Source organism: Choloepus didactylus, chromosome 19 (assembly GCF_015220235.1).
Source record: "Choloepus didactylus isolate mChoDid1 chromosome 19, mChoDid1.pri, whole genome shotgun sequence".
Classification (NCBI taxonomy): domain Eukaryota; kingdom Metazoa; phylum Chordata; class Mammalia; order Pilosa; family Megalonychidae; genus Choloepus; species Choloepus didactylus.
Window position 1 is genome coordinate 37,187,226 of NC_051325.1, and position 14,945 is coordinate 37,202,170.

The 14,945-nt window shown below is 39.5% G+C and overlaps 1 protein-coding gene across 1 annotated transcript in view; it reads left to right on the forward strand.

Moving 5' to 3' along the window:
- CHMP4B (charged multivesicular body protein 4B) overlaps positions 1 to 14,945 on the forward strand; it is a 58,168-nt gene that overhangs the window by 29,647 nt on the left and 13,576 nt on the right. The window lies entirely within an intron of this gene.

Here is a 14,945-nt window from a genome sequence, read left to right on the forward strand (position 1 = left end):
TCAAATCTTCTGGGTATATACCGAGAAGGGAAATTGCCAAATCATAAGGTTAATTCAGTATCTAGTTTTCTAAGAAGCTGCCAAACTGTCTTCCTCAGTGGCTGTACCATTATACACCAGTGAATAAGAGTTGCAATTTCTCCACGTCCTCTCCAGCATTTATTGTTTCCTGTTTGTTAAAATGGTAGCCATTCTTATTGGTGTGAGATGGTATCTCATTGTGGTTTTGATTTGCATTTCCCTAATAGCTAGTGAAGATGAACATTTCTTCATGTGTTGTTTAGCCATTTGTATTTCCTCTTTGGAAAAATGTCTTTTCATATTTTTGCCCATTTTATAATTGGGCTGTTTGTACTATTGTTGTTGAGTTGTAGGATTTCTTTATATATGCAGGATGTCAGTCTTGTATCAGATATATGGTTTCCAAATGTTTTCTCCCATTGAGTTGGCTGCCTCTTCACCTTTTTGACAAAGTTTTTTGAGGCAGAGAGGCTTTTGATTTTGAAGTTCCCCATTATCTATTTTTTCTTTTGTTGCTTCTACTTTGGTTGTAAGGTCTATAAGAAGCTACCTCCTATTACTAGGTCTTGAAGATGTTTCCCTATATTATCTTCTAAGAGTTTTACTGTGCTGTGGGACTGTATCATGTTTGTATCTGGTTCCCTAGAGTATCAAGAGCAAGGTGTAGTTACTGATACAATAGAAGGAACATGGATTTGGGTCGTTCAAGGAATGTGTCCCTTTCACTTAAGTTGTCAAATTTATTAGTATGAAGTTCATAAATTCCCTCATTATCCATTTAATATCTGTGGAATCTATATGATGTCACATCTCTCATTCCTGATATTGGTAATCTTTGTTTTCCTTTTCTGTGTGATTCCACAAGATCACTCATATTGATTTTCTCAAAGAGCCAGTTTTTTATTTTACTGAGTTTCTCTATGGTTTCTATTTTCTATTTTATTGTTTTCACTTTCATCTTTATTCCCTTTCTTATACTTACTTTGGGTTTTATTTACTCTTCTTTTTATAGTTTCTTAAGGTAGAAACTGAGGTCACTGATTCAAGACCTTCTTTTCTAATATAGGCATTTTAGTGTTATAAATTTCCCCTAAGTACTAAGTTAGTGGCATCCTGCAAATTTTTATGCGTTCTGTTTTCATTTTCATTCAGTTCAAAATACTTTCTCATTTCTCCTTTATTTTTTGATCCATAGGTTATTTAGAAGTGTTTTCTTTAACTTCCAAATATTTGGGGATTTTCCAGGGGTCTTTCTGTTGATGATTTAATTCCATTGTGATTAGAGAAGATGTTTTATATGACTTGAAACCTTTTAAACTTTGAGTCTTGTATCATGGCCCAGAATATGGTCCATCTGGGTAAATACTCCATGTGCACTTGAACAGAATGAGTGAGTGTTCTGCTGGTTGTGGTGGAGTATTCTGTAAATGTCAATTAGGTCAAGTGTGTTGCTGTTCAAGTCTTCACTATCCTTGCTGATTTTTTGTCTATTCATTATGTTAATTGTTGAGAGAGGGGTATTGAATCTGACTATAATTGTGGATTTGTCTGTTTCTCCTTGAAATTCTTCATGTATTTTTTAAAACTCTAGTAAGTGTATAAATATTTATGATTGTTTTATCCTTCTGATAAATTGACCCCTCTATCACTGTGAAATGACCTTTGTTATTCCCTGGTACTATTTCTTGCTCTCAAATCTACTTTGTTTGATAGAAATTAATATAATCACTCCAGCTTTTTTAATTATTATTATTAATGTGATCATGGCATATCCTTTTCCATCCTTTTAACCTATTTATGTCTTTTTATTTGAAGTGTGTTTCTTGTAGATAGTATATTGGTGCTTGGTGCTTTTTTTTTTTTTAATTCATTGGGCAATCTCTGCCTTTTAATTGGGGTGTCTGCAAAGTTACATTTAATGTGGCTATTGGTATGGTTAAGTTAAATCAGTCATCTTGCTCCTCTGTTTTTCTCTTTGTCTTATCTGTTATATGTTCACATTTTTTCTCTTTCTGCCTTCTTTTGATTAATTGGGTACTTATATGATTCTGTTTTACCTCCTTTGTTTGCTTATTAGCAATAGTTCTTTGTTTATTATTTTAGTGTTTGCTTTAGGGTTTATATACATCTTTAGTTTATTGTGTATCTAATTTTCAAGTGATATTATTACTACCTCATGTATATTTACAAGACTACACTTCCATTTCTCCCTTCCTGTCCTATGTTCTGTTGTCATACGATTTACTTTTATGTGTGCTATAAACCCCACACTACATTATTATTGTTGTTATTTTTTAAACAGATTTATCCACTTACCATATATTCCCTCTGAAATGAACAATCAGTGGTTCCCAGTATAATCATATAGTTATGCATTCACCACCACAATCTATATGAGGACATTTTTATTTCTTCCGCAAAGAAAGAGGAAGAGGAGAAAAAAAAAAGACAGAAAGAAAAAAAAGGAAAAGAAGAAAAATGACTACTAAAAAATATATAAAATAAAAATAAAATAAAATAAAATAAATAAAAAGGTCAGACAACAACAATGCCAAGAATCCCATATCCCTCCCTTATATCCCCCTAGTATGGACATTTGATTTTGGTATATTGCCTTTGTTACAGTTGATAAAAGCATATTACAGTGTTACTGTTAACTGTAGACTTTAGTTTGCATTGATTGTATTTTTCCCCAGTACATCCCATTTTCAACACCTTGCAAAGTTGACATTCTTTTGTTCTTCCTCATGTAAAAATGTTCTTATATTTGTCTTTTTAAATCACAATCATTGACCACTTTAGTTTTCACTAAGTTATAAGTCTCAGTCTTTATCTTCTATCTTTCCTTCCAGTATCATACATACCTCTAACCTTCCTCTTTCAACCATACTCATAGTCATCTTTGTTCAGTCTACTTACAATATTGTGCTACCATCACACAGTATTGTGTTGTCCATTTCTGGATCTATATAATCAATCCTCTTGGACATTCTGTACTCCTTCAGCATCAAATGCCTGATCCCTACCCTCTTTCTATCTCCTAATATCTTCATTTGTATACTCTTCTCCAAACCCTTCTCTCTCCTATCTTTTCCTATCTGTCTGTAGCACTCCCTTTAGTATTTCTTGTAGAAGTGGTCTCTTTTTCGTGAATTCTCTCAGTGTCTGTTTATCTGTAAATATTTTTAAATCTCCCTCATTTTTGAAGGTCAGTTTTGCTGAACATAGGATTCTTGGTTGGCAGTTTTTCTCTTTCAGCGTATTGAATATGTCATACCACTGTCTTCTTGACTCCATGGTTTCTTCTGAGAGGTCCGCACTTAGTTTTGTCAAGCTTCCCTTTTATGTGATGGATTGCTTTTCTCTTGCAGCTTTCAGAATTCTCTCCTTGTCTTTGACATTTGAAAATCTGATTAGTAAGTGTCTTGGGGTAGTCTGTTTGGATTAGTTTTGTTTGGGGTACACTGCACTTCTTGGGCCTAGGATTTTATGCCTTTCATAAATAAGAGTTGGGAAATTTTCACTGATTATTTCCTCTATCATTCTTTCTGCCCCTTTTCCCTTTTCTTCTCATTCTGGCACACCTATAACATGTATATTCATGTGCTTCATGTTGTCATTCAGTTCCCTGAGACCCTGCTCATATTTTTCCATGCTTTTCCATATCTGTTCTTTTGTGTGTAAGATTTCAGATATCCTGTCCTGTGGTTCACTGATCCTTTTTTTTTTTGCCTCTCTAAGTCTGTTGTTGGATGTCTCCACTGTGTTTTTCATCTCTTCTATTGTGTCTTTCATTCCCATAAGTTCTGCCATTTGTTTTTTCAAGCTTACAAATTCTCTCTTATGGTCACCCAGTGTCTTCTTTATATCCTTCATCTCTTTTGTCACATTTTCTTTCAACTTGTTGATTTGATTTAGAAGATTTGTTTGAACATCTTTAATTAGTTGTTTCAACTCCTGAATCTCAGTTGAGGTGATAGTTCCTTTGGGCCATATCTTTATGTTTCCTGGTGTGGCTTGTGATTTTTTGCTATCTAGGCATCTGATTTACTTGATTAGCTTATTCTGGAGGTTTTTTTTCTCTCTTTTGCCCAGAGTTTTCTAGTTGGTTGTCTTTGATCTCTATCTTTGCTTTGTTTCTCTCACTTACCAGTTGTCAGATTGGCTCCCCCACCATCTTCCCCCAAAATCAGGCATCCACCTTGGCCTTCTACAGGGATGGGAGGTAGGCACTGGGCACCCCAGCAGGTTCATTGTGTGTGGTAATACAAATCAGCTGGCTCTCAGTTGTGCTCTGTTTTCTGCCGGCCAGCAAGACCTGGGTTTGTTTTAGGGCCCTGCTCTGGGTTTCTGTACAGGGTGTGTAGATCAGCTCCTGTGGTCCTAAGAAAGGGTTTGGAACATCTTTTTAAGTGTTTCAATTCTCTTGCACCTTCCGGACTGTCCAGCAGATGGTGTTGTTCGGTAACTTAATTGTCCTCAGAGGCTGCCTTGCCTCCAAGCACACGCTGTGTCTACACAGGTGAGCTGAAACTGTGGGATTCCTATGCCCTCATTTTGCCAGCCAAAATTTGGCTCAATGTGGGGCTCCACCTGTGGCAGAGTACTCCCTCAGTAACCCAGTACTCCAGCCATCCCCAAAACAAGGAAAAGGCCATCGGCTGCTGCTTCCCTCAAGGGTGGAGGAAGAGCTTTCAGACCCAGGCCTGAAAATGCAGTCTCTGTCCACGTTTTCTCAGTATCTTTGCACCTCACTGACCTGGGCCTTGAAATGTCCTCCCTTGTCCGCAGGTCTTCAAATGGTGGGGTATTTCTCACTGCTATGATAGATTTTATAGACTGTGTCCCTGGTGGGAGAGGTCCCGTCTGCTGATTCTGTGCCGAGTGAGGGGAAGGGAGGAGGATTGGCTGGTCTGGGACAGAAGATTCCTACCTGATATTTCTTCTCTTTCTTCAGTTTGGCATTTGTAGGATCCTTCTCCAGTCTATATCCTCCCCCAGAGTTTCGAACAATTCAGAATTGTTCTTTTTTTAATTGACTCTCTGGAGAGAAGTTTTCAGTAGCTGTTTACGTCGCCATGTTGATGACGTTGCTGGTTTTCAGACTAGGAGACGTCCAAATCAAGGCATCCTTAGTTAAGGCAATGCTTTCTTCCTGAAGACTAGCAGTCTTGAGCAAGTGCCAGTGATCCTTGGTCATGCGCTCCTCTGTCGCATGGGAGTGTACATGGTGGCTTTTCCTGGCCTCTCTCTTCTCTTTCTGGGTTCTAGTTCTTTTTAATTTTGGCTTCTGGCAGCTCCCTCTTTGGCCTCTACCTCATTATTTTTTGTTTAAAGATATTTAAATAATAAAAAGTCATATATTATTACATTTAAAAAAAAGTCATCTATTTACTCATGTATTTATCCTTTCTGGTGCTCCTCATACCTGTTTGTGATCTGTGTTTTCATCTGGTATCAATTTCCTTCTGCCTGAAGGACTTTTTTTTTTTTTTTTAAGCTCAGTTTTATTGAAATACAGTCACACACCATACAGTCATCCATGGTATACAATCAACTGTCCACAGTATGATAACATAGTTATGTGTTTATCACCACAATCTGTCTCTGAACATTTTCCATACATCAGAAAGAACCAGAACAAGAATAAAAAATAAAAGTGAAAAAAGAACACCCAAATCATCCCCCCCATCCCACCCCATTTGTCCTTTAGTTTTTATCCCCATTTTTCTACTCATTCATACACTAGATAAAGGGGGTGTGATCCACAAGGTCTTCACAATCACACTGTCACTCCTTGTAATCTACATTATTATATAATTGTCTTCAGGAGTCCAGACTGCTGGGTTGGAGTTTGGTAGTTTCAGGTATTTACTTCTAGCTATTCCAATACATTAAAACCTAAGAGGTGTTATCTGTATAGTGCATGAGAATGCCCACCAGAGTGACCTCTCGACTCCACTTGAAATCTCTCAGCCACTGAAACTATTTCGTCTCATTTTGCATCCCCCTTTTGGTCAAGAAGATATTCTCAGTCCCACGATGCTGGGTCCACATTCATTCCCGGGAGTCATATTCTGCATTGCCAGGGAGAGTTACACCCCTGGGAGTCGGGTCCCACGTAGCGGGGAGGGCAGCGAGTTCACCTGTCGAGATGGCTCAGTTAGAGAGAGAAAGGGCCACATCTGAGCAACAAAGAGGTACTCAGGGGGAGACTCGTAGGCACAATTATATGCAAGTTTAGCCTCTGAAGGACTTCTTTTAAAATATCTTATAGTGTGGGTCTGTTAGTAATGAAGTCTTGCAGCTTTTCTATGTCTGAAAAAGTCATTTCACCTTTTTTTTTTTTTTGGTGGCAGTATTTTTTTTTAATCTTTTATTCTCTCCATGATAAGAATATTCTGGAAGACCATTTCTGTCCTTAGCCAGCATGTTTTGTTTGTTTGTTTGTTTTTAGTACAATTTTATTGAGATATGTTCACATACCAGATAATCATCCGAAGTGTACAATCATTGGTTCATGGTATCATCATATAGTTGTGCATTCATCACCACAATCAATTTTTGAGCATTTTCATTACTCCAAAAAAATAATAAAAATAAAAATAAAAAAGAACACCCAAAACATCCCATACCCCTATCCTCCCCTATTATTTATTTATTTATTTGTCTTTATTTTCTTAATCATCTGTTCATACACTGGATAAAGGGAGTGTCAGTTGCAAGGTTTTCACAATTACCCAGTCACATTTTTAAGAATCAAGGCTACTGGATTACAGTTCAACAGTTTCAGGTGTTTACTTCTAGCTGTTCTAGTACTCTAAAAACTAAAAAGGGATATCTATATTCACCTTTGTTTTAAATGAGCTCACTGCGTTTAAAATTTTAGGTTGAAAGGTTTTTTTCTTTTAGTTCTTTAAAAATGTTGCGCCACTCCTTTTCACTAGCATTGTTTCTTACCTTTGTTTCTTTGGATGTAATGTGTATTTTTTTTCCTATGACTGCTTTTAAGATTTTCTTTTTAATCACTGGTTTTGAGCAGTTTTATTATGATGTACTTTGATGTAGTTTTCTTCATGTTTCTTGTGCTCAGGGTTGGTTGAGCTTCTTAGATATGGTTTTATAGTTTTTATCAAATTGGAAAAATTTTGGCCAGAATCTACCCTCTTCCTTTGGGAACTCCAGTTACACGTATATTCGGCTGCTTTGAAGTTATCCCACAACTCACTGATACTCTGTTCATTTTTATTCTTTTTTCTTTCTATTTCATTTTGGATAGTTTCTATTGCTTTATCTTCAAATTTACATATCTTTTCTTCTGCAATATCTAATCTGCTGTTAATCCCATCCAGTAATTTTAATCTGTAGAAGTTCAATTAGAATCTTTTAAAAAATATTCTTTCCTTAACTTTTGAACATATGGAATATAGTTATAACTGTTTTAATGTCTTCACTAATTCACAGCATTTGTGTTACCTCCGAGATGCAATTGATTTTTCTCCTCATTATGGGTCTTACTTACCTGCTTCCTTGTAAAGTCTGGTAATTTTTGATTGCATGGCTTTGTTCTATGCTTAGGTTATTTTCTTGGTAACAGTTTGTACTTTGGGGCCTTACTTGTAATATTTGAAGATTTGTTAGGTGTTTAGTAATAGGACTATTGAGACAAGATCTACTGTTGAGATCTGTTGTTGAAACAAGACTCTTCTGAATACGCTACCCATTTCCTTGTGAATTATGAGCTTTTCCATTATGGCTGGGAACAGGTCCTGTGTGAGCACCTGGTACTGTTCTCTAATCCTTTCTGGTGGTTCTTTCCCTGGCCTCTAAGAGTTTCTTCATACACATGCGCTGACTAGCTGAATACTTAAGGGAGACCCACTGCAGATGAGAGTTGTTTCTGTGCAGCTCTTTCTTTTCTGGCACTCTCCTGTAAATCTAGCTGCTTTGGTCTCCCAGACTCTCAGTTCTGTCTCAAACTTAGGAAGCTTGCTGGGCTTTGCCTGGGTTTTCTATCCTTGCACCGTGGTCTGGAAACTCAAAGCAATAAGCTGGCATGATCAGAAGGCTCACCTTGTTTGTTTCTCATCTCAGGGATCACTCTCCTTTTTTGCTGATATCCAGTGTCTTGAAAACCATTTTTTCTAGTTTTTCAGTTGTTTTAGATGGGAGGGTAAATCTGATTCATCTCATTCCTATCTTGGCTGGAAGCGGGAGGAGAAGTGTGGATTTGAATCCTGACTCTGTCAGTTATTTGCAGGCTTTGAGAGTTTAGCAATTACTTAATCTCTGCAGGTCTCAAATCTCTTCAACAGTAAAATAGGGCTAATAAGACTACTTCCTTATTGTGAGGATTACATGCAAGAATAAAATACAAGGCTCTGAACAGGTGTTAGCTCAGATTAGTGTGTAAAAAAGAAGAATCCAGAAGCAAGGGTTGAACTCCAACCATTAGAAATTGAGAAGAAGTGGGAAAAATCTTTAAAAAAAAAAAAGAAAGCCCAAATGAACAACTGATTGTGCACTGTGGACAAATGTATGGTATGTGAATGTAACTCTATAAAATTGTAGGAAAAAATATATATAGGAGTAAAAGTGTTGGAGAAAACATGGTGAGAGGGATGTACCTATCTACTGTTGATGAGCAGGTAGAATGGTGTAGCCTTTCTGAAGGTCAGTGTGGTGGTTCCACAAAAAGTTAAGTATGTGGGAACTGTAAGGTCCTGCAACCTCTTTATGGAGTATGTCATTTGAAGATCTGAGAGCAGAGACATGAATGGACATTTGCAAACTGGTATTCATGGAGGCAGCAATCCTGATTTGCAATGTGTGGACGTGACCTAAGGGTACATAGACTGAGGAACACAATGGTGACCTGTGGCGTATGCATACAATGGAATATTGAGCAACTATGAGAAGGAGTGAAGCTATGAGACACACAACGAGGTGAATGGATCCTGTACACAGTATTTGAGTGAAGTACACCGGAAATAAAGGCAAGCACTATAATGCCTTGCCAATATGGACTAACTACAATGTGTAAACTCAGAATTGAATCTTAGAACATAGCTTAACGTGGCCTTGATTATTGTAATGGTCCCTAGATTGTAAGCTCTTAAAGCAGTCAACTCTATTCCTGAATTGTAATGCCTGTCTCTAAACTTTGAGATGCTGATCCCTTAGTGTATGACCTGATTGGTCTCTGGAACAATGCGTATCTCTGAGACACCTGAAACTCGGAGCTAGAGTTTGGCAGATATGAATGTCAGTATTAGTGCATACAGCAACTGTTAAAAAAAAAAAAAAGCTGAAAAACAGCCCAGACTTCAATTAGTGACATGAATGAAGCAGATCTGGTTAAGACTAGGGCAAACCGGGCCAAAGTGTAAAGGTTGTGTTTTAGTTTGTTAATGCTGCCGGAATGCAAAACACCAGAGATGGATTGGCTTTTATAAAAGGGGGTTTATTTGGCTACACAGTTACAGTCTTAAGGCCATGAAGTGTCCAAGGTAACATATCAGCAATCAGGTACCTTCACTGGAGGATGGCCAGTGGTATCCGGAAAACCTCTGTTGGCTGGGAAGGCACGTGGCTGGCGTCTGCTCCAAAGTTCTGGTTTCAAAGTGCCTTTCTCCCAGGACATTCCTCTCTAGGCTGCAGCTCCTCAAAAATGTCACTCTTAGTTGCGCTTGGGGTATTTGTCCTCTCTTAGCTTCTCTGGAGCAAGAGTCTGCTTTCAACGGCCATCTTCAAACTGTCTCTCATCTGTAGCTCCTGTGCTTTCTTCAAAGTGTCCCTTTTGGCTGTAGCAAGCTTGCTATTTCTGTCCAAGCTTATATACTGCTCCAGTAATGAAGGCCCACCCTAAATGGGTGGGGCCATGCCTCCATGGAAATTATCTCATCAGAGTCATCACCCACAGTTGGATGGGGCACATCTCCGTGGAAACACTCAAAGAATTATGATTTAATTAAAACTGATAGGTCTGCCCACACAAGATTACATCAAAGATAATGGTGTTTGGAGGGACATAATACATTCAAACCAGCACAGGTCGAAACTGATGGTGTTTTAAAACTTCAACTTCCATGTGAGACCAAGGGAAGAGATGTCTATTTGGTGCAGGATCTATATTTTCTAAACAGTATAACTCTACAAGTCAGTTTGTTCAAACGCCACGATTGCATGGAGCTTTGAATAGGAAGTGAGATATGGTGGGTTGGTATAGGTTAGAGTGAAATACTGACACATCCCAAAGTAATTTGGGCAGAGAATAAAAAATATATTTACAGCTCCCTCCTGCCCCAAGGAGCTGGGGGAAGGTGCAGACGTGTTGGACTTCCTTACTTGGACTAGTTTTGATGTTGTCACAAACATTGGGACTGGCAGTTTGATGTGCCGAGCCCTCTATCATGGGACTTGCCCTTGTGGGGCTCATTACTGCAAAGGAGAGGCTAAACTTGCATATAATTGTGCCTAAGAGTCTCCCCCTGAGTACCACTTTGTTGCTCAGATGTGGCCCTGTCTCTCTCTAACTGAGCCACCTCAGCAGGTGAACTCACTGCCACCCCCACCCCCCTCACGTGGGACCTGACTCCCAGGGGTGTAAATCTCCCTGGCAATGCAGGATATGACTCCCGGGGATGAATCTGGACCCGGCATCGTGGGATTGAGAATATCTTCTTGACCAAAAGGGGGATGCAGAATGGGATGAAATACTTTCAGTGGCTGAGAGATTTCAAGTGGAGTCGAGAGGTCACTCTGGTGGACATTCTCATGCACTATATAAATAACACCTCTTAGATTTTAATGTATTGGAATAGCTAGAAGTAAATACCTGAAACTACCAAACTCCAACCCAGCAGTCTGGACTCCTGAAGAAAATTATGTAATAATGTAGATTACAAGGGGTGACAGTGTGATTGTGAAGGCCTTGTGGATCACCCTCCCTTTGTCTAGTGTGTGGATGGATGGGTAGAAAAGTGGGGACAAAAACTAAAGGACAAGTAGGGTGGGATGAGGGGGATGGTTGGGGTGTTCTTTTTTTACTTTTATTTTTGATTCTGATTCTGATGTAAGGAAAATGTTCAGAAATAGATTGTGGTAATGTATGCATAACTATATGATCATACTGTGAATAGTTGATTGTATACCATGGATGACTGTATGGTATGTGAATATATTTCAATAAAACTGAATTAAAAAAAAAAAAAAAAAAGCCCAAGAAGAAATGGTTGTGGAGGCAGGGGAGCCAGGCCAGAATATCCCTCATGGCTGGCAGGAAAGAGGAATTTCAGAAAGAGGTGTGCAGTGCCAGAACGTGTAAGGAGTTGAAGGGGTGAGGGCCTTTAGGTTCTCTTCTCCTTGACTGAATTTTGTGGCTAAGATTGGATCTGAGTGCTGTCTTCCTCTGCCCAGCTGGAACAGTCTGGAGGAAGTCTCTTATCTTTCTAACTCAGTTTGTGAGGCTAGGTAAAATAAAAGAGAAGCTGCTAATTTCAATGGATAAAAAAACTCAATCATATGAAATACTCAGGAAATTGAGAGTATTGATGTTAATTACATTTTCAGGAATACACATTTTGTTTCAATCCATTGTTAGAAATCTCCAGACTATATAAATTTACTTATTATTAGAGTTGAAAGATCTTAGAGGGAGCTTCTAGTCCACTGTTCTCACATCCTTGATGAGGAAGGAGTCTGAGGACCTAAGAAGAGAGGGACCTTTCTCAGTGATATAACTTGGTCATGGTAGAGTTAGACCTAGAATAGAAGCCAGATCCAGGAGCACTCTCCAAGGGTGCAGGGTTCTGGGCTTGGGTTCCTCCTTGACCTCCAGCTGTGTGACCTACAGCAAATTGTTGAACCTTTGTGACTTCAGTTCCCTATCTTTAAATTGGGCGTAACCTTAACTGGATTGTACCCAATAACTCCCAACAGTTTACTCCAAATCCTAAACTTAATGCAGATACACGTATTTACAGGAACCAGTCTGGGCATGTAAATGAATAATGTGGCCAGGTGTGAGAGGGTGGGCAGTGGTGAGCACTGAGGTGAACTGGAGACCATATGCCCCTTCTAAAAAGGGGAGGGCAGCTACTCTGCTCCAGTACATTGGTGCCAGGTGGCAGCGTAGGATCAGTATTGCCAGATACTCTGCTTTGCAAAAAAAGCCAAAAATCGAGATTTTTCTTTGAAATACATAGCATTTAAATGCACACATTAAGATGTGTCTGTAGGCTGCACAGTTTTATCCTCAGACGGATGCTTAAATGAAATTCTGCAGCCTGGCTGGCATATGGGCTGTCTGACTATGGCCCTCAATAACCAAGGGCAGGTTACTTTCCCCCCATCCAGGCCCTGAGTTACCTACCCTTATCTCCAAGAGCTACTCCCTGGCTGCCTGCTGTGTCTCAGCAGTGAAGCACCTCCTCTTCCTGTCCCAGTTGAACCACAGCTGCAGCAGAGCCATGGAAAGTCAGGAGCAGCCCATGAGCAGAAGTGGGCAGCCACACAGGCCTTCGGCCTGTAACCCTGGGTGGACATGACTCCCCTTGGCCATTTTTTCTTCCTCATTATGACCCTGGGCCACTTCCACTAGCCCACTCTGGAACAATCTGTGCTTGTTCTGTCCCTTGGGTCTTTGCTCTCTCCCTCCAGGTGTAGTTGCAGGGAGGTTCCTGGCTCACTGCCCCTGAAGATGAGCCCCCAGACTGTTTGGTTTTATAGTACTGTGAATCCCAGAATGGTTAACACAGGAAAAAAGTTCACAAGTAACAGAGGTTTGAGAAACCTTACCAAGTTCCTATAGCTATGGTTCCTGGTCCTTCCAGAGTATAGAGGGAAGGTCAATTTTGGTCCTGTGAAAAGATTTAAAGGCCATTATGGGATGACAGGATAGGGAACACTGAGCTCACTGTCCTCAGAAGAAATTACAGGGCACAGTTGGGCATTATTGAGTGCCCCTTCTCTTTTCCCCATCTCAGTGCTGTCAGGGGCACAGAGATATAGCTTCCACCCCTGAAGAGCTTATGGTCTAGGGAAGACAGGGTAGGCACAAGGGAAGAAGACGTTTATTCTTTAAAACACAGGAAAAAAACTTACTGCAAACTCCAAGTCTGGGTAGAATTATCAACCTAAGTGTAGTGGGGACAGTAAAATGGTTGGATTTTTATTACATGTGCTTTTAATATAATTTTTGTTTGAGAAGTTGTAGTTTTACAGAAAGATCATGCAGAAAATACAGAGTTCTCTTATACCACCCCTATTATTAACACTTTGTGATAGTGTGGTATCTTTGTTACAGTTGATGAGAGAATATTGTAATTATAGTCCATAGTTTACATTAGGGTTCATTGTGTTGTACAGACCTCTGGTTGTTTTTTGTTTTTTAAATTTTTATTCTCGTTGCATGTGCAACCTAAAATTTTCCCTTTTAACCCCATTCAAATATAGAATTCAGTACTGTTAATTACAATGACAGTGTTGTGCTACATCACCACCGTCCATTACCAAAACTTTTCTAACATCCTAAATAGAAATTTTATACCAAGTAAGCATTGACACCCCATTTCCTACCCCCACTCCAGCTCCTGGTGACCTGTCTTCTAATTTCTGACTCGATGAATTTGCTTATTCTAATTTTTTCTTATCAGTGAGATCATATAGTATTTCCTTTTGTGTCTGGCTTATTTTACTCAACAAGATATCACATGTATTTTTCACCAATTTAAAATACACTGGAGCATTTTTTTTTCTGTCAAAAGCTTTCACTACTTGCCCTCATGATTACCAGTTAGACGAGAGTTTCCAGGCAGACCAAGCTGCCCCCAGATGCCCATGGTGTCGGATTGAGTTAGCTTGTGGAATCTGTGGGGTGGGGAAAGCACAGGAGGCTCTCCCATCCCGGGCTCAGGCAGAAGCAGGCCCAGCTGCCTTCTGGGTGTATGGAAGCTGCTCTGTGGAGTGAAGATGTGCCGTCTGCAGAGATGAAGTCTGACTTTGATCCTAGGCCTGCCATTGCCTAATAATATGGCTTGGGCAGGTAATAAACTCTTTGAGCTTCAATTTTCTGATCTGTCAGATGGGGCTAATGAAATATCTACCTCACTGGGTTATTGGAAGGAGCCAGCAAACATGTAAAGCATCAACCATGGTGCCTGGCACCCAGGAAGCCCCTAAAATATGTCAGCTGTTGTTATGTATTAGGATTCTGACCCAGTCTTCTGACACCAAGCTCCCCTTGCTCTTTTCTTTGTGCTCCAGTGCTGGTGGGTGTCAGCCAGGACAAAGGCTAGTGAAACTCTCATTGGCTAAAGGATCAAAATGGTTTTAAATTGATTTTTCCCAAGATGTGTTTTGCAAGTTGTGGGTTTTTTTGTTTGTCTTGTTTTTTGGTGTAGGGAGAGATTCTGCACTAAATTTTTTCTTCTTCCTGTTTAAATAGGCTCTGAGAAGTCCTGCAGTTAATAATGCCAGTGACCAGCCTTGACTGAGCAGTTACTGCATGTCAGGCCCTGTTCCAGGCGCTTCACATAAATACCTCATTTTAATCCTCACACTAACAGTATGAGGAGTTAGTGAGGTTAAGTGATTTGCCTAGGGTCACTTGATGGTGGAGCTGAAACTCACACCTGGGCAACTTGACTTCATAAATATCCAGGGTAACTGTGACCCAGCATTTCCTAAACTTATTTAACTGTGGAGGTGTTTTATCCTGCATTTACCTGCCTTATACACAACAAATTTTGGTGTGTGCTCTTTAAATCATTATGGAGCAGTTTGCTATTCTGTTAGGTTGTTAATTGTGGGGCTTCTTTTATCTTTGATTCTTGTTAAACAGATACTGGGCTTCTTTCTCTCTCACAGTTTTCCCCTTGCAGAGTACTGTACTCCCTGTATTTGCTGATGAAATCAGCAGGGTT